Source organism: Bos grunniens, chromosome 4 (assembly GCF_055505025.1).
Source record: "Bos grunniens cultivar Pamir isolate PY7600 chromosome 4, Bosgru_T2T1.0, whole genome shotgun sequence".
In the NCBI taxonomy this organism is placed as follows: Eukaryota; Metazoa; Chordata; class Mammalia; order Artiodactyla; family Bovidae; genus Bos; species Bos grunniens.
The window spans coordinates 46,665,976-46,688,333 of NC_141168.1; the positions used below are offsets into that span (position 1 = coordinate 46,665,976).

Sequence of the window (22,358 nt, forward strand, 5' to 3'; positions counted from 1 at the left end):
CAGAGGTTAAAGCGTCTGCCTGCATTGCAGGAGACCTGGGTTCAATCCCTGGGTCGGGAAGATCCCCTGGGGAAGGAAATGGCAACCCACTCCAGTATTCTTGCCTGGAGAATCCCATGGATGGAGGAGCCTGGTGGGCTACAGTCCACAGGGTCGCAAAGAGTTGGACACGACTGAGTGACCGCCAAAAAAAAAAAAAGATGCCCTTTTCATTATAGGGGACTGGAAGGCAAAAGTAGGAAGTCAAGAGATACCTGGAGTAACAGGCAAATTTGCCTTGGAGTAGAGAATGAAGCAGGGCAAAGGCTAATAGATTTTGCCAAGAGAACACACTGCTCAAAGCAAACACCCTCTTCCACCAACACAAGAGAAGACTCTACATGTGTACATCACCAGATGGTCAATACCAAAATTAGACTGATTATATTCTTTGCAGCCAAAGGTGGAGAAGCTCTATACAGTCAGCAAAAACAAGACCTAGAGCTAACTGTGGCTCAGATCATGAAATCCATATTGCCAAATTCAGACTTAAATTGAGGAAAGTAGGGAAAACCACCAGACCATTCAGGTATGACCTAAATCAAATCCCTTACAATTACACAGTGGAAATGACAAATAGATTCAAGGGATTAGATCTGATAGACAGAGTGCCTGAAAATCTATGCATGGAGGTTCATGACATTGTACAGGAGACAGGGATCAAGACCATACCCAAGAAAAATAAATGCAAAAAGACAAAATAGTTGTCTGAGGAGGCCTTACAAATACAAGATCTTCATGACTCAGATAATCACAATGGTGTGATCACTCACCTAGAGCTAGATATCCTGAAATGTGAAGTCAAGTAGGCTTTAGGAAGCATAACTACGAACAAAGATAGTGGAGGTGATGGAATTCCCATTGAGCTATTTCTAATCCTGAAAGATGATGCTGTGAAAGTGCTGCACTCAATATACCAGCAAATTTGGAAAACTCAGCACTGGCCACAGGACTGGAAAAGGTCAGGTTTCACTGCAATCCTAAAGAAAGGCAATGCCAAAGAATGCTCAAACTACCACACAATTGCACTCATCTCACACGCTAGCAAAATAATGCTCAAAATTCTTAAAGCCAGGCTTCAATAGTACCTAAGCCCTGAACTTCCAGATGCTTGAGCTGGATTTCGAAAAGGAAGAGGAACCAGAGATCAAATTGCCAACATCTTTGGGATCATCAAAAAAGCAAGAGAATTGCAGAGAAACATCTAGTTATGCTTTATTGACTATGCCAAGGCCTTTGACTGTGTGGATCACAACAAACTGTGAAAAATTCTTTAAGGGATGGGACTACCAGACCACCTGACCTGCCTCCTGAGAAATCTGCATGCAGGTCAAGAGGCAACAGTTAGAACTGGACATGGAAGAACAGACTCATTCCAAATTAGGAAAGGAGTACGTCAAGGCTGTATATTGTCACCCTGCTTATTTAACTTACATGCACTGTTTATCACGAGAAATGCTGGACTGGATGAAGCACAAGCTGGAATCAATATTGCTGCTAGAAATATCAATAACCTCAGATATGCAGATAACACCACCATTATGGCAGAAAGCAAAGAACTAAAGATTCTCCTGATAAAGGTGAAAGAGGAGAGTGAAAAAGCTGGCTTAAAACTCAACATTCAGAGAACTAGATCATGGCATCTAGTCCCATCACTTCATGGTAAATAGCTGGGGAAATAGGGAGAGACTTTATTTTGGGGGGCTCCAAAATCACTGCAGATGGTGACTTCAGCCATGAAATTAAAAGACGCTTGCTCCTTGGAAGAAACGTTTTGACCAACCTAGATAGCATATTAAAAAGCAGAGACAATAGTTTGCCAAGAGAGGTTCCTCTAGTCAAAGCTATGATTTTTCCAGTAGTCATGTATGGATGTGAGAGTTGGACTATAAAGAAAGCTGAGCACAGAAGAATTGATGCTTTTGAACTGTGGTGTTGGAGAAGACTCCTGAGAGTCCCTTGGACAGCAAGGAGATCCAAACGGTCCATCCTAAAGGAAATCAGTCCTGAATATTCATTGGAAGGACTGATGCTGAAGCTGAAACTCCAGTACTCTGGCCACCTGTTGTGAAGAACTGACTCATTTGAAAAAACCCTGATGCTGGGAAAGATTTAGGGCAGGAGGAGAAGGGGACGAGACAGAGATGAGATGATTGGATGGATCACTGATTCAATGGATATGAGTTTGAATAAACTCTGGGATTTGGTGATGGACAAGGAGGCCTGGTGTGCTGCAGTCCATGGGGTCACAAAGAGCTGGACACAATTAAGTGACTAAACTGAACTGAACTCAAGGCGGGGGGGATTAAAATGTAGACACACATTAAAATATCAATATTAAAATGTAATAATATGGAGTTGCTTCTGAGTAGTGAAGATCAAATTTTGGAAATAGACTTTGTTACATTGCATCTCTGAGTTTTAATTCTACCAGGAGAGCAACAAGGCTCTCAAAGCTGTTTTTTGGTGAGGGAGATTCTGACAAAACACTGAAATATATGCACGACCATGTGTAAAACAGCTAGATAGTGGGAAGTTGCTGTAAAACACAGGGAGCTCAGCCCAGTGCTCTGTGCTTATATAGAAGTGTAGGGTGTTGGGGGATCGGTGGGAGGGAGACTCCAAGGGGGAGGGGATACTACATCTGATTCACATTCTTGCACAGCAGAAACCAACACAATACTGTAAAGCAACTATCCTAGAATTAAAAGTTTTTAAAAAAGCAAAATGCTATTTTACAGATGCATACATACAATTATTCCTTGAAAATATTCTGAAGCTACAAGTAAAGGAAAATGAGTAGCATTTATCAGTTGCAGGACAATGATTGCCTAATGGTGACAAATGGAAATGTGGAAAACTTTGGGCTACAAAGCTGATCTGGTCCGCAGGGCCTAGAGCAGAGCCAAATCAGGTGACAGACTCTACCATACAACTTGCTGCAATACTCTCCAGCACATCTTGCTTTATACATTTTATGTAGAGCCCTCCTTTCTTCTTCACCCCTAAACACAAGTGCCAAGTATTATAACCTATACCTTCACAGAGGAAGAACAGGTTCTTTGGCTTTCTGCCCACACTTCAGTTAACTACCAAAAGTTGTCAGAACACTCTTTAGTACGATGGTTTCTACTGCTGTATTCAGAGTCCCTGAAATGGAAACAAATCTTTTCTCTTAAAAAAGAAATTAAGAAGATAAAAATTGAGTTTAAAGTGGATTTAAAATTGAGGCACTTTAGAGATGTTTTTGTTATTTCAACTCTGTGAAATACAAAAGTTGAAGAAACATCAATAAAATTTAAAGGAACTATGAAATTGATTTGACTTCATTCAATCCTAAGTGGCAGCTTTAAGTAAGCCTTCCTCTTTCTTATAAATTATCTTGAGCAGAGCTCTTTATGAAATAACTTGCCATTTGCTGAAATCCTGCCTTGGTATTTTACTCTGTTAGTATCTTCCATTAAGGTTGAGTCAATTACAGAGCACAGATGTTGTTTAAAATGTTTTGCTTTTTGCTGCCACAAAGTTCAAATGTCTGACAGAACTTTGTTTGGGTTGAGTGAGTTTTTGTCTTACACTGCTTCGAATTCTTGGAGAAGACTTTCGAAGCCCCTGATGCTTATCCTTACATCCCTCTTCAGGCTACAGCTGAGCAAGTAATAAATGAACTTCAGGGATTTTTCGCATGGTATAGCATTTCTCTATCTAGTGGCACAGTGCATAGTAACAGAGGAATTTCCCAGCACAAATTGTTCATTTTGCTTCAATTTGCAAAATTAAGAGAAACAGTAACTAAAGTCAATCTCTCAACTTACTACAGAGCTAACAATTTAATTTTTATTAATAGATTTTCATGCAGTTTACATTTAATTGCACAGGATTCTGTTGCTTTTGACATCTCTTTGGCTAGAGTCTTTTTGACCAGAATATTTTATAGTATTCTGATCATATTTTCACATGCTGATTTCATGTGTTCTAGTGTATATCGTATTTCTATTTCCTCTCTGGATACTAACTTCAACATTTTAGAATGATCAACCAGTTATAAATCCTATCGGAGAGGAGACAAAGAAAATAATGAAGCAAAGTATCAATACAATTTATACTCTTGATTAGAGATGAACATTTCTACTGAGACATAATCCCAAGTCGATTAACATTCCATTTCCATAAATGTGAACTAGAACAGTGAGAGTAGGGACACAAACTCCCGCACCTAGGGATTTCCCACAGTTGGTCTATTTTGTGTACATTGGTCTCATTTGTGTACAAACAGTGTTCCTGTCAGCAATGGCTAGTTAGATTGTTATTCAATTCAGCCTCATATGTGAGTATAAATTAATATGCCTGACAACTTCTAAAGGTAACATAGTGAAGCCCTTGACAAATATGATTTAAAAGTCTGTCTATGAATAAGATGTGATTTCAGGCCATTCTCCCTTCCCCTTGTTAATAGAGTACAGTGACAGCAGAGATTGTCCAGAAGAGCAAGAATAATCTATGTCACATAGACTCAACTTGAGAACACTGTATTTTCAAAGCAGATTTATTTTTCTGGTTCAGTTTAGTTGAGGTGAACAGTCAAATGTGTTGGTTTCCCCTTGGAGACTGAAACCTGAACTTTGTCGGATGCCAGGATAAATGAACCTTTTATTGCTATTTCTGTGGATCACTGTCCACAGCACTGATGGGCTGTATTTGTTCTCAAATGAGAGCTAACTGTACAGTAGGGCTGTCCTAAATATATTAAACAATAATAATTTCTTATTAATCCCATTGTTCTTAATATACTGAACACTTTCAAAATGATTTCAGTTGACTCAATAGATTGGTGAGACCTTAAACTTGACCATTAAAAAAAATTTGAGAAATTTTTATTATTCATTAATGACCATAAAAATCATCTTTCTGTATGAAATGACACACTTTTCCCCTAAGAGTCATCCAAGGAGGATTCTACTAATGATTATCAAAATGCATAGTGCATTTTAAAATTTCACGTACTCTGAGATTATTATAATTTCCACTCTGTTTGCCAGCATTTAATTGTTTTGTTATATAAATGGAGGAATAGCCTCATCAGGTACACATCAGTCAAATGTGTAAGAAAGTCATGATTTATTAGCTATTATCTTAGTCTTCAATAGGAAGAAACAGTTGCCTAGTACAGTAATTATGCCTCCCTTATTTCTCACAGATAAGTTCTGCTCCCTAAGCTATGCCATTCTGGATTCCCATCCTTCCCACTGAGAGTCGGCACCTAATTACATAGCAACACTTCTTACTGCCTTTGGACTGCAGCCACTAGCCATCACTTCTTTCTTCAAAGTTCAGATGTTTCACTTATTAAGGCATTCTTTACCATATCAATCAGATCAGATGAGATCAGTCGCTCAGTCATGTCCGACTCTTTGCGACCCCATGAACCGCAGCACGCCAGGCCTCCCTGTCCATCACCAACTCCCAGAGTTCACTCAAACTCACGTCCATCGAGTCATTGATGCCATCCAGCGATCTCATCCTCTGTCGTCCCCTTCTCCTCTTGCCCCCAATCCCTCCCAGCATCAGAGTCTTTTCCAATGAGTCAACTCTTCGCATGAGGTAGCCAAAGTACTGGAGTTTCAGCTTTAGCATCATTCCTTCCAAATAACACCCAGGACTGATTTCCTTTAGAATGGACTGGTTGGATCTCCTTGCAGTCCAAGGGACGCTCAAGAGTCTTCTCCAACACCACAGTTCAAAAGCATCAATTCTTCGGCGCTCAGCCTTCTTCATAGTCCAACTCCCACATCCATACATGACCACAGGAAAAACCATAGCCTTGACTAGACGAACCTTGGTTGGCAAAGTAATGTCTCTGCTTTTGAATATGCTATCTAGGTTGGTCATAACTTTCCTTCTTATTGCCAAATTCAGACTTAAATTGAAGAAAGTAGGGAAAACCACTAGACCATTCAGGTATGACCTAAATCAAATCCCTTATGATTATACAGTGGAAGTGAGAAATAGATTTAAGGGCCTAGATCTGATAGATAGAGTGCCTGATGAACTATGGAATGAGGTTCGTGACATTGCACAAGAGACAGGGATCAAGACCATTCCCATGGAAAAGAAATGCAAAAAAGCAAAATGGCCATCTGGGGAGGCCTTACAAATAGCTGTGCAAAGAAGAGAAGTGAAAAGCAAAGGAGAAAAGGAAAGATATAAACATCTGAATGCAGAGTTCCAAAGAATAGCAAGGAGAGATAACAAAGCCTTCTTCAGCGATAAATGCAAAGAAATAGAGGAAAACAACAGAATGGGAAAGACTAGGGATCTCTTCAAGAAAATCAGACATACCAAAGGAACATTTCATGCAAAGATGGGCTTGATAAAGGTCAGAAATGGTATGGACCTAACAGAAGCAGAAGATATTATGAAGAGATGGCAAGAATACACAGAAGAACTACAAAAAAGATTTTCATGACCCAGATAATCACGATCGTGTGATCACTGACCTAGAGCCAGACATCCTGGAATGTGAAGTCAAGTTGGCCTTAGAAAGCATCACTACGAACAAAGCTAGGGGAGGTGATGGAATTCCAGTGGAGCTCTTCCAAATCCTGAAAGGTGATGCTGTGAAAGTGCTGCACTCAATATGCCAGCAAACGTGGAAAACTCAGCAGTGGCCACAGGACTGGAAAAGGTCAGTTTTCATTCCAATCCCAAAGAAAGGCAATGCCAAAGCGTGCTCAAACTACCATATCAATAATAATTTTAAAATGTCTTCTGGGCTCATTTCATAGAAATAGAAAGATTGTTTTTTCCTAGGCATTACAGAATCAATTCATTCTAACTTTCCAACTCCTAAGGTTTCTGAGTCCTTCTTCATTAATCTGTCAAATAAAGGTACAATGTCTCAATCTCATTTACTGTCGACTGTTGTCATGCTCAGGCTTCAAGAAGCCATTCCATAAAATTATTAGGTAAATTTACAGCTATTTTTGCCAATATTTCATATCCTCAGTCATGGCTAAATACCCTCCTGAATAAATTCTCTTCTGCTTAGCTTTATCTTTTCATCTGCTGCTCTTTATGATCCATGACCACACATATGGGCTCAGTAGCTGGTGATTCATATTTTGAGGTGTCCTGGTTTACATTTATAGGATTGCTTTACAGTCCATTTAGAATGTGCTGAAACATGATTCTGGTTATTGGGCTGGAGGCAATAGGTGGTGATGGATTTCAGGAGAACAGTATTTTACTGGACACGTGCTTAGGTGAGGTCTTCTCACGATCTCCATGCAAAGGGGAAGCTATGGTAATTGGCAAGGGACTGTCTGTACTAGGCAGGATGGGTAAGAAGAATTTGAAGAGTCTCAGGTTTACCCACTTGTGTTTTCCCAATCTAATCAATTTTTCTATCATGATGCTAGCATTAACATCAAAAACCTTTAGAGGCTGCTAATTTAATATCCATGAAGATTTGATAACCTTATGATTGTATACCTAGACCTGAATTTGATCATAATCTGTGTCTATTTCATACTGGGATTTTTTTTTTTTTCCCATTTGGGATCTTTTTAAATTGTAGAGAATCTCTGGGGTTTAGAACATTTCTATGTGTAGCACTAGAGCCAGACATCTGGAATGTGAAGTTAAGTGGGCCTTAGAAAGCATCACTATGAACAAAGCTAGTGGAGGTGATGGAATTCCAGTTGAGCTATTTCAAATCCTGAAAATGATGCTATGAAAGTGCTGCACTCAATATGCCAGAAAATTTGGAAAACTCAGCAGTGGCCACAGGACTGGAAAAGGTCAGGTTTCATTCCAATCCAAAAGAAAGGCAATGCCAAAGAATGCTCAAACTACCACACAACTGCACTCATCTCACACACTAGTAAAGTAATGCTCAAAATTCTCCAAGCCAGGCTTCAGCAATACATGAACTGTGAACTTCCAGATGTTCAAGCTGGTTTTAGAAAAGGCAGAGGAAGCAGAGATCAAATTGCCAACATCCACTGGATCATGGGAAAAGCAAGAAAGTTCAGGGTATGGTTTTTCCAGTGGTCATGTATGGATGTGAGAGTTGGACTGTGAAAAAAGCCGAGTGCTGAAGAATTGATGCTTTTGAACTGTGGTATTGGAGAAGACTCTGGAGAGTCCCTTGGACTGCAAGGAGATCCACCCAGTCCATTCTAAAGGAAATCAGTCCTGGGTGTTCATTGGAAGGACTGATGCTAAAGCTGAAACTCCAGTACTTTGGCCACCTCAAGTGAAGAGTTGACTCATTGGAAAAGACCCTGATGCTGGGAGGGACTAGGGACAGGAGGAGAAGGGGACGACAGAGGATGAGATGGCTGGATGGCATCACCGACTCGATGGATGTGAGTTTGAATGAACTCTGGGAGTTGGTGATGGACAGGGAGGCCTGGTGTGCTGTGATTCATGGGGTCGCAAAGAGTTGGACATGACTGAGCGACTGAACTGTTAAAAAATCTCATCAAAGTTTGAGGAATTCTCCAGTGAAACTATCTAGGGTCTAGAGATTTTTTTCTGGGGGAATGAATGATAGCTATATGAATTAAATTTACTCAATCATATTAAGTGAGTTATAGTAATTTGTGTAGTTTAATGAAAGGCTTATTCAATCTAAGTTGTCAATTTTACATATATAGAACTTTTCATATCTTTAAAAAATTATTTATATTCGGCTGCGTGAGGTCTTCAGTGTTGCATGCAGGCTTTCTCTAGAAGTGATAAGCAGGAGCTACTCTTCACTGTGGTGCATGAGTTCTCATTGTGTTGGTTTCTTTGTTGAGGAGCTTAGGTTCTAAGTGCACAGGCTCCAGTAGTTGCAGCACTCGGGCTCAATAGCTGTGGCTCACAGGTTCTAGAGCACATGGGCTTAGCTGCTCTGGAGCAAGTGGACTTTTCTCAGATCAAGGATGGAACCCATATTCCTTGAATTGGCAGGTGGATACCTAAACACTGAACCACCAGGGAAGTCTTCATCTTTTTGATGAAATGGTAACCCACTCCAGTGTTCTTGCCTTGAGAATCCCAGGGACGGCGGAGCCTTGTGGGCTGCCGTCTATGGGGTCACACAGTGTTGAACACAACTGAAGTGACTTAGCAGTAGCAGTGATATCCTCTGTTTCAGTCATAATACTGGTACACTGTGTTTCTCCTTCTCTTTTTTGTTCAGTCTTTCTAGACATTTGTCCCTTTTATTGATTAAAAAACCCAGATCTTTGTTGTATTGGTTTTCTCTATTGTTTTTTGTTTTTAAATTAATTGACTTTTGTCCTTTATCATTTTTATCTTTCTGCTAGGTTTACTTTTATTTTGCTCTTCTTCTCTATGTCCATGATGTAGAAGTTTAGATTATTTTCTAATTTACAATTTTTGTATTTTGGACTGTAAGTTTCCTTGTCACTGATTGTGATGCAGCCCATAAATTTTGATATGTTATATTTTCCTGTATATGATGTATCTTTAATATTTTGTCTGGGATGTTATCTTTTAATTGGAGATTATTTAGTAGTGTTTTGTTTAAATAAACATGCTCATTAAATGAAATGTATTAAGCTGCAGATCCTGTGCTCTAGTAAAGACTATGACAATGGGACACTGAGTAATTTCACATAATATGATGATGATACTAGCTGGAATTAATCTGTTGCTAGATTATAATCCCATTAAAGTGTAATTTTGTAAACCACAGGTAAAGAAATATTTTTCCAGTGGCTAGATCTGTGAGCCAGATGCTTGAACATCCACTTCATACTGAAGATACATAACAGATATAGATAATGCATTAACTTCTGGATAAAAATTAATACCTTGTTTAGTTGGTCAGAAGTATGAGAAAAAATTACTGAAGTATTAAAGAAGGGAAAGTATGTGGATAAACCTATATAAATATGCAGAAAGACTTCAGATCTTTGTATCATGAGTAAATGACTACCAGAAAGCAGCCACCATAGAGTAAACTCTCAACAATCAGATGAACAGAAACTCTGGAAGCTACTCCCTGGCATTTTAGTGTGAATGGATCTGTGAACAGACTGATCATAGTGGCATACTTGGAAACTACGTATGAATCTAGCAGCATGAGCTCCCTACCTACTGTGATGTAGCCACTGCCATTGATGAACACCCAGACCTCTAGCAGCAGAGATTGATGTTGAACCCTTGATTTGGTACATCCTCCATAAAGCCATACTAATGGGTGGCAGGCTGATTACACTGGACCGTTTCCACCATGGTGGAGAGAACACCATTTCTTTACTACACCAGTTACATACTCTCCATATAAACCTTTGTCTTTTCTATTTTCAGTGCTAGCACCCACACCTAAACCTAAGATTATACAAAATATCAGATTTTTTAAGTCATAATATTCTATAATACTGCTTTAGTTCAAGGAACATTAAATAAGAAAGATGTGATATTAACAGATACATGACCAAAAGATCTACTGGAGAAGCAACCAGATGGATAGATGCTTTGAGCTGTTTTTTGAAGATACAACTGTTGTATCAGCTTAGCTTGAAAATAAGATCTGAATATTATCTTCTAGGATGTGGTATATGATCTAAATCAATGACCTATATATGAATCTGCGTCTTGGACAGCTGGACTAGATGAATCTAAAACCTATGGGTACAAGAGGAATGACCGACCTCTCCATCATAGTTAACAACCTTATTCATGGATTTTAATCTTTCTATTTCCAAATCTTCAATTTCACCTTGGATAAAGGCCTTGATTCTCTGTAAGGCACAGGGGAAGTACTTCCACCAGATAATACAATGAAGGTTTTACTCTGCTGATAGCTGAAACTATCACTTGATTACTTCTGGCTTCTCATGCAGAGATACTAGTAGACAAAAATGGAGTTACTTTACTAGAAATGGAAACTGACTTTGATTACCAGAGAGACCTATAGTTAAAAATATGCACTGGAGAAAGGAAAAGCAGATCAGGAACCCAGGTGATTCAATAGGACATCATTTGATATTTCCATGACCACTATGATATTTGCCCAACTGAGAAACTAGACACTCAGTTTGAATTTAATATCTAGGTCATTTAAGCAAACAAGCAAACCAGATGAGAGAAAGTAATGCCAAAGGAAGAGAGAAATCTTGAATGGGTGGCAGAAGAGGGAGATGATAAAAATCAGTCTTGGTTCTAGGGCTCCATGCAGCTTTGTAGACTATAGTTTCATCTTGCTAAAGTTTATTATCTTTAGAGATAGAACCTGTGCAGTCCCTGTTAGAAAAGGTACAAAGATATCCTATTCTCATATGAGAGCCAGATATCATTAGAATCTGCAAGATGATCTGAAAGCCACAAGAGATGGACCATACCAGAATCAGTTTGTCTGCCTCTTCAGAAATTGGCTTTTTGTTTATTGGAGAATCCTGAATGCTATTGCATTTATTTCCTCTCCAGACACTAGGTAACATTAGCAGCCTGCATAGGGTAAAGCCTGAAATTTGGCATAGAACCTGTTTCTATCATCAAAGAATGTGACACAACAACTCAGATACTAAAGTATCATGAACTTCACCCTCGTGGTCTTTGTTCCCTTCTACCTCTTTATAACTCTTTGGAAGAGCTCATACTATGATACAATTGAGCTCATTTCACATGCTAGCAAAATTATGCTCAAAATTCTTCAAGCTAGGCTTCAGCAATACATGAAACAAGAACTTCCAGATGTACAAGCTGGGTTTAGAAAAGACAGAGGAACCAGAGATCAAATGGCCAACATACATTGAATCATGGAGAAAGCAAGGGAGTTCCAGAAAAAAATATCTACTTCTACTTTTTGACTACGTGGAGCCTTTTACTGTGTGGATCACAACAAACTGTGCAAAATTCTTAAAGAGCTGGGAGTACCAGACCACCTTACCTGTCTCCTGAGAAATCTTTAAGTGGGTCAAGAAGCAACAGTTAGGACTTCACATGGAATAACTGACTAGTTCAATATTGGGAAAGGAGTATGACAAGGCTGTATATTGTCACCTTGTTTATTTAACTTCTATGCAGAGTACATCATGTGAAATGCTGGGCTGGAACTAAAGAGGAACTAAAGAGCTTCTTGATGAGGGTAAAAAGGAGAGTGAAAAAGCTGGCTTAAGACTCAACATTCAAAAAACTAAGATCATGGCATCTGGTCCCATCACTTCATGGCAAATAGGAAAAAACTGGAAGCAGTGACAGATTTTATTTTCTTGGGCTCTAAAATCACTGTGGTTGCTGACTGCAGCCATGAAAAAAGATGCTTGCTCCCTGGAAGAAAAGCTGTGACAAACCTAGACAGCGTATTAAAAAGCAGAGACATCATTTTGCTGACCAAAGTCCATATAGTCAAAATTATAGCTTTTCTAGTAGTCATGTACAGATTTGAAAGCTGGACCATAAAGAAGGCTGAGTGCCGAAGAATTGATGCTTTTGAACTGTGGTGTTGGAGAAGAGCCTTGAGAGTCCCTTGGACTGCAAGGAGATCAACCCAGTCAGTCCTAGAGGAAATTAACCCTGAATATTCATTGGATAGACTTATGCTGAAGCTCCAATACCTTGACCACCTGAGGCAAAGAGCTGACTTTGTAAAAGAACCTGATGCTGGCAATGATTAAAGGTAAAAGGAGAAGGGGCCAGCAGAGAATGAGATGGTTAGATAATGTTACTGACTCAATGGACATGAATCTGAGCACTCTCCAAGAGATAGTGGAGGACAGAGGATCCAGCGTTCTACAGTCCATGGGGTTCAGACATAGGGTTCAGTCCAAGAGTCAGACGTGACTTAGCAACAGAACAACAATAATCTTTATATGTAAGTATACATTTCCTTCAATAAGTTAATTGTCAAAGCTACCAGTGTAAAGCACAAAGCCATGATATATTCTGGGAGACCTAAGAAACTGATAGTTGAATTTTAGGGTCCTAGAATATGAGCTAAATAGGAGTGATGAGAGCTAATGTTTAATAATTAAAAATAGGGCAGGTTGTCAGATAGCACAGAATTATTTATACCATTTAAGAATTTTAACTTGGCTATTGGGAAATAGAAATGTTGAGAGATAATACATAATGTGTTAAGTAAGTAAATAGTAGCTTTTATATTTTAGATATATGATAGGACAATTTATATGCCCTGAAAAGAAGGATTCATACCTTCTACTGAGAATGACTGAGGGATCTTAAGCAATAGGCAATAATATAAATTTCATTTTAGAAAAAACATGGTAACAATATGAAGAATGGATGTAGCTTTGGGAAGAGGTGGCAAAACTGTAAATAAGAAATCATTTGAAAATATTTATGATCAAATGAAGAGATGACATGAGCTTGAATCAAGGCTTTAGAATACAGAGCTGAAGAAAGGAACTAATAGAGAATATTAGGCAGATAATAAGGAGAAATGTGTAGGACTACTTGGGTACAAAGGAAAATTCTGATATGATCATTATCATCATTAAACATTATAGAGAACTTCCTTTGTGTTAGCTATTGCACTAAACACTTTGCATGAATTAAAATATTTTTGGTTAATCTTGGTTTGGTGACCAGATGGCAGTTCCATTAATAATAATTCAACATATCTGGGAAAAATTAAATTAAAGGTAAATCCCACTTTTCTCATCTAGTAGCAAAAAGTTAGACAATTTCTCTGAATCTCAGTTTTTATCAACTGGCCTGTCTAGCAAAATCACTGTGATGTTCAGTAAGTTCAGTTCAGTTGCTCAGTCGTGTCTACCTCTTTGTAACCCCATGGACTACAGCACGCCAGGCCTGCCTGTCCATCACCAACTCCTGGAGTTCACTCAAACTCATGTCCATTGAAGAGGTGATCCATCCAACCATCTCATCTCTGTTGTCCCCTTCTCCTCCCGCCTTCAATCTTTCCCAGCATCAGGATCTTTTCAAATGAATCAGTTCTTCACATCATGTGGCCAAAGTACAGGAGTTTCAGCTTCAGCATCAGTCCTTCCAATGAATATTCAGGACTGATTTCCTTTGGGAGGGACTGGTTGGATCTCCTTACTGTCCAAGGGACTCTTAAGAGTCTTCTCCAACACCACAGTTCAAAAGCATCAATTCTTCTGTGCTCAGCTTTCTTTATAACCAACTCTCACATCCATACGTGACTACTGGAAAAACCATAGACTTGACTAGACAGACCTTTGTTGACAAAGTAATGTCTCTGTTTTTTTAATATGCTGTCTAGGTGATGTTTAGTGTACCTAAAAACAGAATGCACCAAGACACATACTAGGCACCCAAAAAATATTATTGCCTTCACTCCCTTCCTTCTATCCTCTAACCTGAAAAATACATCTACAAGCAAAAGTGCCATTTTTCTTTTTTGGCAAAAGCCTTTAATAATAATATTAAAATGCTAGGTTTTTAACCTTATACCATGGTTTTCAAACTTGGGTTCATCATGGCAATTCTAGCCATTGCTACTGAATAGTTTCAACTTGTTTTTGGCTAAAGTTCTATGGGAACAATATAGTAAAAAATATTGTGCATTTTGTCTGAAACAGTAGCAAAGCTGTTGCTGCTGCTGTTTGACTGCTAAGTTGTGTACAACTCTTTGCAACCACATGGGCTGTAGCCCCTCCAGGCTCCTCGGTCCATGGAATTCTCCAGGCAAGAATACTGGATTGGGTTGCCATTTCCCTCTCCAGGGGATCTTCCTGACCCAGGAATTGAACTCACATTTCCTGAATTGACGGGTGGATTCTTTACCACTGAGCCACCTGGAAAGCCCTATAGCAAAGCTACTGTAAAATTATATCCTAAGAGCCACAGGACACATTTATTGCTGCTTATCTTATAGATTTTGTTCTCTTTTTTGTAAATCAAAGCAGAGCTTTGGATTAGTCTTCACTATGTATCTAGCTCTATGTCTTACTATAACTGAGATTTGTGTTTATCTTTTTTCTTTCTTCTTTTCCTTTCCCTTCCCCTTCCTTTCTCTCCTCCTTCTCTCCTTCCATCATTTTTTTTTTCTTTTGATTTAACATCTCATTAGCTGGGTCAGTCACTGTTCTAGGCACTAAACTTTTTATTTAAATTTACCAACAGTCTGGCTGTTATGAAAATATAAGACACTATAAAGCATCCTCACTGGGTGGGTAGCACTGCTTAATTGTGCAGAGCATGGATTCAATCTCCTTGAAAGCACTTCTGCCCTGACTATGATATTTGCTATTATTGCCAAGTAAATTATGTCTGTGTCTCTAGCACATGAAAATGTGCAGAATACAGTACATTTGTTTGGTGCTTTATTGCTGAAATGCTCATGACCTTGGCTGAGGACAAACTGATAGTTTTTACAGATAATATTCTTCCTCTGCCTATGAGTCTCTAGAGGGAAGAGAAAATGTCCTGTGGAATCCCTGGGAATTATCAACTCACTTCTGAGATCTTAGCCATCCCCTCACTGGCTTCAAAGATGCCATTATCTCTTCAGAGATGATCAGATTCTATGAATATAGCAAGTTTTCTCGAGACTGTAATATCAATTTTGGAACCTGACTACATTTTTAGTATTCTGACCTCAAAGTGACCAATTAGTGTGGGGGTCCCTGACCTCCGTGCCATAGACTGATGTGTCTGTCCTGTCAGGTCAGTGACAGCATTAGATTAGAAATAAAGTGTGCTGTAAATGTTATGTGTATATCATCCTGAAACTCTCTCTTAGACCCTCGCTCTATGAAAAAATTGTCTTCCACAAAATTGGTCCCTGGCGCCAAAAAGGTTGGGGAGGTTGAATTAGCATGCTTATCATCACTGACTAAATCACACACAAAACATTGTTCTGAAAACAACCAAATCCTGGAAATTTACTGACAGTAGACTGAGTTAGCCACTCCATGCTCCCTGAGGCAGACATAGAGGTAATGAGGAAATTTTCAGGGTAAAGTCCATATCATAAATTGTCAGGTATTAGAAAGGAAAGTAAAAACTTGAACTCAAATTATTCCTAGAGACTTCAGACCAGCAATATTTTGCTTGATACTTACTGGAAATTTTCAAGTGTAAAATATCACATCTATGCTGAAAAATACAGGCAGTCTACCTATTTGATTAACATATTTATGCAAAGATTGTAGATTTAGAAGTTATAATACTGATAAATAAATCTCTCCTGAGAAACCTAACCTCATCATTTAACCTATTTTGAGCATGGAATTAGTTTCATCTTACTTTATTATCAAATGAAAGTAGTTAATCTGATTTTTATATCAAATGATTGCTCTATTTTTTTTAAAGAAAACTGCATATATACTCTATATACTTAACAAGGTGTGCTCGGTTGCTCAGTCATACTCAACTCTTTGGGGCCCCACGGACTATACCCACCAGGCTCTTCTGTCCTTGGAATTTTCCAGGCAAAATACTGGATTAGGGTGCCATTACCTACTCCAGGGGATCTTCCCAACCCAGCGATTAAAACCCATCTCTTGCGTCTCCTGCTTTGGCAGGTTGATTCTTTACCACTAGCATCACCTGGGAAGCATATATACATTCTCTCTACACACACACACACACACACACACACACACTAGCTTTTATTATTATTATTAAATTATACTTAAATATTTCATCAAAACATTTTTAACCAAGAGGGTCTGACTCATTAAGAAAACTTTTGCTGAAGGATTATTAATCTTTCTCTGGATTTTTAATGGTAGAGTGAAAGAGAAGAAAAAGAGATCTTTCTGTTTGTATTAGTATTAAATAATTGTCTTGTCTAGGTACAGCTTAAATAACTAATTGTAGATGGTGTTGGATGCAGACTGTTCTTGTCTTATTCAAAGGGAATTTAGCCACAATAACAAGTAGATTATGTTCCTGCTAAAGGAAACTTTATGTTTTTGGAAGTGACATGTTATGGAGCACCATCTTGAATTCTGTCTCGTGTTTGTTTGTTTGGTCTAAAGTGATAATCGTACTACAGTGTACCAGCATGAAATATCAGAGCCAATACCCACATGGTACATTTAAGATATATATTGATGTCAATGTATGGCAAAACCAATGCAATATTGTAAAGTAATTAGCCTCCAATTAAAATAAATAAATTTATATTAAAAAAGATATATATTGAGTGTGAACTATTAAAATAAACAGTACAGTCAACTTGCTTTTCCTGAAGTGAACTGTGGGTGAAAACAATTCTGGGGGTAGGAAGCAGAATCACTGTATGTTTATTAATACTGCTATCTTATAAAACTTTTACTTTTTTCAACTGTTTAACCTAGGATAAGAATAACTGTTAATAAATCTACCCAGCAAACAAATTATTTTCTTGATTTTGTAGAAGAGTTCCTCATTTGGTTAAGAAATCAATTACATTTTCTATAATGTGTGCCTGAATATAATAGACTTTTCATATTATAGTTCTATAATAAGTGCATTTTAATTATATTTCACTCAGGTTTATAAAAGTGTAATTAAAATATATACTATAGCATACGGAGTCTTCATTTTCAATGTACCACTATTAAGTTCAAATGTAAAAGAAACTTAATCAACAGCAGAATTTTTTTTTGCCTGTGTCTTTGGTGTTTCATAATATTATCACATCTCCAAAAAGGATATAAGGACACCTATGGTAGCTGACTATCAAAATAGTACTCAAGTCAGTTCAGTTACTCAGTTGTGTCTGACTCTTTGTGTCCCCATGTCCCCATGGAGCACGCCAGGGCTCCCTGTCCATCACCAGCTCCCGGAGTTTACTCAAACTCATGCCATCCAACCATCTCATCCTCTGTTGTCCCCTTCTCCTCCTGCCCTCAATCTTTCCCAGCATCAGGGTCTTTTCAAATGAGTCAGTTCTTTGCATCAGGTGGCCAAAGTATTGGAGTTTCAGCTTCAACATCAGTCCTTCCAGTGAATTTTCAGGACTGATTTCCTTTAGGATGGACTGGTTGGAGCTCCTTGCAGTCCAAGGGACTCTCAAGAGTCTTCTCCAACACCACAGTTCAAAAGCATCAATTTTTCACTGCTCAGCTTTCTTTATATTCCAACTCTCACATCCATACATGACCACTGGAAAAAAACGTAGCCTTAACTAGATGGACCTTTGTTGGCAAAGTAATGTCCCTGCTTTTTAATATGCTGTCTAGGTTGGTCATAAATTCAGTTAGAGCTTTTACATTACATACGCTAAATCTTGGTTAGTGGTGTTGATGTATTATTTTCTATCAAATATATACTATTTCTTTTAAGTGGATATTATTTTCCTTTCAAGCTATATCATTATATCACCAATATTTTTATTTTAACCAGTATATTGGAACCCCATATATCTTCGAAAGAGCCCCAAACATAATTTTTCAGCAGTCCAGAAAAAGACCTTTTTCTTAATTTAAGAGAGGTTATGATACAAAATCAGTATCAGAACTGAGCTGCAAAAACTTATTGGACCACACGAGCAAGTTACAATCAAGAATATATAGAGGGGCCAGGGAAAGCATACTATAACTTTTTAGGTAGTGTTGGCAAGTGGCATATGACATAGCTTTACAAAAATCCTTCCTTTAGGCTACCTTAAATGGTGCACAGACTAGCACACAGTAGCTTAGAGAAAAAGAGAGATCTAGTTTATTTACCTATGCAAAAAAAAAAAAAAATTTCTTTGGTTTTGGAATTATGTACAAGTGCCCGTTAGTCTGATCCATGCATTAAGGCAGAATCCAGAAAACCACCTCTTTACTCATCATCAAGCCTATTCTCTTGGATTCTGTGTAAAGGTCTCCCGTTCCAAAACCCCATCCAATGATTTTCCTCTTGTATGCATGCCAAGTTACTTCAGTCGTGTCCAAGTTTTTGCGACCCTACGGACTTAGGACTTCAGTGTCTATGGACTTAGGTTCCTGGTGTTCATAAACAAAGAATGAGATGCTTTTACAGACAAAGCAGGGTTATGAGCAATGTGATGATATTCTGTGTATATAAGATCATGGCACCAACTAGGAAGAATATAAAATCCCGAGCATTACCTTCAAAGATTTTGTAAAAGAATTTGACGGGCTCTGGTATGGAGAATTTGTGCTACAGATTCTGCCATACACAATATAAATGTAGCAAGAGATATATACAGATTCAGGACCATCATATAAGCCAATATATGCAATACACTAAGTCTAAGAGCAAGGCAAAGGACTTTGTGTCAAATTTGCTAGCTATCATAGCTCAGAATCTACTTACTTTTTTAAATATGTAGGAATTCTCAATATAAACAAAGCTTTTATAGTAGTCAAATCAAATTATGGTAATGAAATCATTTATAAATTGTGAAATCATTTACACATATTAGTTGTTATAACATGGGTAAGGACGTAACACCCAGTAGGGAGCTGTGGAAAAATACCTATATTTGCAACCCATCTCCAGAAATCCTGATAAGACTAGTTTGGGATGCAACCGAACATCCTCAGATCTCCCAGTAATTCTAATGTATGCTTAAAGGTGAGAATCTCATTTTGAGTATGCAATCCGCAAAGTAATTTGCCTATATAATTTCTAATGCCTGCTACAACTAAAAGTAATTATTATTTTTCTCTTTTTTAAGACTGAGAAATGTGAAAAGTGGTGAAATTAAGAAAAATTTCCAAGTCCACATTGGTAACAAATATAGGATCAGGATCTGAACCCAAGTATTTCATATTTATCTTCATACAAACTCTGGTGATTTGCTCATGTTATACCATACAATACACATATGAAAACTGTGTTTCCTAGATAAAATAAAAAATCAACTGCTTAAATGTGCAGGACTTTATTGTTATGCATTGTTAGTACAATGTAAATTGCCACAATCATTTTGGAAAGTCATTTGCAGAGTCCGCAAAAAGATTCATCATTGGTTTATAATAACTAACCATAATTGCATGTTTAGCTTATGATGATCTACTCTCAGGCACTACATGTGGATTATCTCATTTGCATATCACAAAATTTTATAACACAGATATTATTATCCCTGTTTTCCAAAAAATATGAAAACATTTTGCAAAAAATGCTTTGTGAGCTTAATAACTACCTGAAAAGAATGCAATCAATGGCAGAACATAATTCAAATCCAGCAGCCTGCAGTTTGACCCTATTCTCTTTTAACCAAGTAATTTTGTTCAGGAAACAATTCTAAATAAAAAAATAAGCTGTGTACATAAGTGTGATTATTATACTATTATTTCTTAATGGTAAAAAAAAAAACTTTTTGGAAAAAGACAAAATATTCAACAGTATTGTTAGTAAATTGTGATAAAATATTTGAAATGAATAGTACACACCTATTAAATACATGAACAAATGTATTTGAAGTCACTTCTTCTGCTGCATAATTTGTAGGAAACTGAAAAGACTGTCTTCTTTACTTGTACCAAGAAAAATCCAGATAATCTGTTGAATCATGACTTCATTGAACTCATGAGAGAACTGAGGCTAGGAAACTTGTGTTTACTGATTCCAAAGATGCACAAGACTTCCCAAGGAGAGACAGGACATGTAATATGTTGCAACTTTGGCAGAGGAAGGTAGAAAGAAGTGGCTGCCATATAATGGGTAAAAAGAAATTAGCATCTTAATATACATTCTTAAAGGTCAAATGTTGCCAACTTATCAGACTGGATATTTTGGGGCCTCAAACAAGGGTAATTCACACTCACTTGAAAGAACATCTGTGTGTTCACCAGATACTCCTTTAGTATAAGCATAACACTAGAAAAATTTGGTTGCTGTTATTTTGATTTTGGTTTTTTGATTTTGGTAAATTTGATTTTTGTTGCTGCTATTGTGCTAGTGGCAAGCAAAAGAAGGAAATCAATTCATATGATTAGCAAGCATATGCTTTTGATGTCATTAACATTATTGTTTATTATAATATGTGAATCATATCATTTCATGATTTTGGTGTTTGCTCCTATTTTATATTATATCAACTTTAGGTAGCACGGTTAGAGGTACCTGCCTTACTAAAGGCAAAATACTGAATTTTTGCTAAAACACTTTAGTTTTTTAGAGCAGTTTTAGATTCATAGCAAAATTGAGGGGGAAGTACAGAAATGTCCCATATACTCTAGGCCTTTACACATATATAACTTTTTCCATTGCCAAAATCACTTAGCAGATTAGTAAGGATGAACCTACACAGAAACATGATAATCACCCAAAGTTCACAGTTTACATTACGATTCACTCTTGGTGTCACCCATTCTTTATCTATACCCATCATTATAGTATAACATGGAGCATTTTCATGCCCTAAAAATCCACTGCTACTGCTAAGTCACTTCAGTCGTGTCTGACTCTCTGCAACCCCATAGACGGCAGCCCACCAGGCTCCCCCGTCCCTGGGATTCTCCAGGCAAGAACACTATGCTCTGCCTAATCATCCCTTACTACCCTCTCCCCTCCAACCTCTCTCCCTACATAAAAACTCTAGCAGCCACAGACTTTAACAGTCTTCATAATTTTGCCTTTTCCTGAATGTCATATAAATGGAATCCTCCAATATGTAATTCTCTCTGATTGGCCTTTTTCACCTAGTAATATGCATTTAATGTTTCTCCATGTCTTTTCATGCCTTGGTAGCATATTCATATTTACTGCTGAACAATATTCTATGGTCTAGACTGTATCACAGTTCAATTACCCATTCAGCTATTGAAGGACATCCTGGTTGCAAGCTTTGGAAGCCATGAATAAATCTTGTATAAAAATCTATGTACAGGTTTGTGTGTGGATGATAGTTTTCAATTTCTTTGAGCAAATACCAAGGAGAGTGTTTGCTGGATCATGTTTAGCTTTGTAAGAAAATACTAAACTATCTTCCAAAATGACTGGACCATTTTGCATTCCCAGCAGCACTGAATCAGAGTTCCTGTTGCTCCACATTCCTATGAGTATCTAGTGGTGTCAGTCTTCTGAATTTTGACCAAACAGATATATAGTGATACCTCACAGTTGTTTTAATATGCAATTCCCTAATGACATATGCAATTCCCTAAGTGGGCCATCTTTTATATATTTATTTGTCATCTGTATATTTTCTTTGAGATATACTGTCTTTAGTTTAAAAAATTTTAATTCAAATCCACCTTGAAAGGAATCAAAGGTTCTATAAATATTTTTAGGTATGTATGTAATAGGTTCCCTTATACTACATTCTATGATGGATCTTTGTCAGTTCACAAAGAAAAGTTAGGTAGTGAATGAAGTGATTGTTTACTTTTTAGTTACAACATGTAGGTTGTGGTTTGGCCTTATAACCAGTTATTTATCCCCTGAATTAATTCTGGGAC

At 37.7% G+C, this 22,358-nt stretch overlaps 1 long non-coding RNA gene across 1 annotated transcript in view; it reads right to left on the bottom strand.

Annotated features, from left to right (window-relative positions):
- The window catches only part of LOC147374049 (uncharacterized), a 294,066-nt gene that overhangs the window by 163,277 nt on the left and 108,431 nt on the right, over nt 1-22,358 (bottom strand). The window lies entirely within an intron of this gene.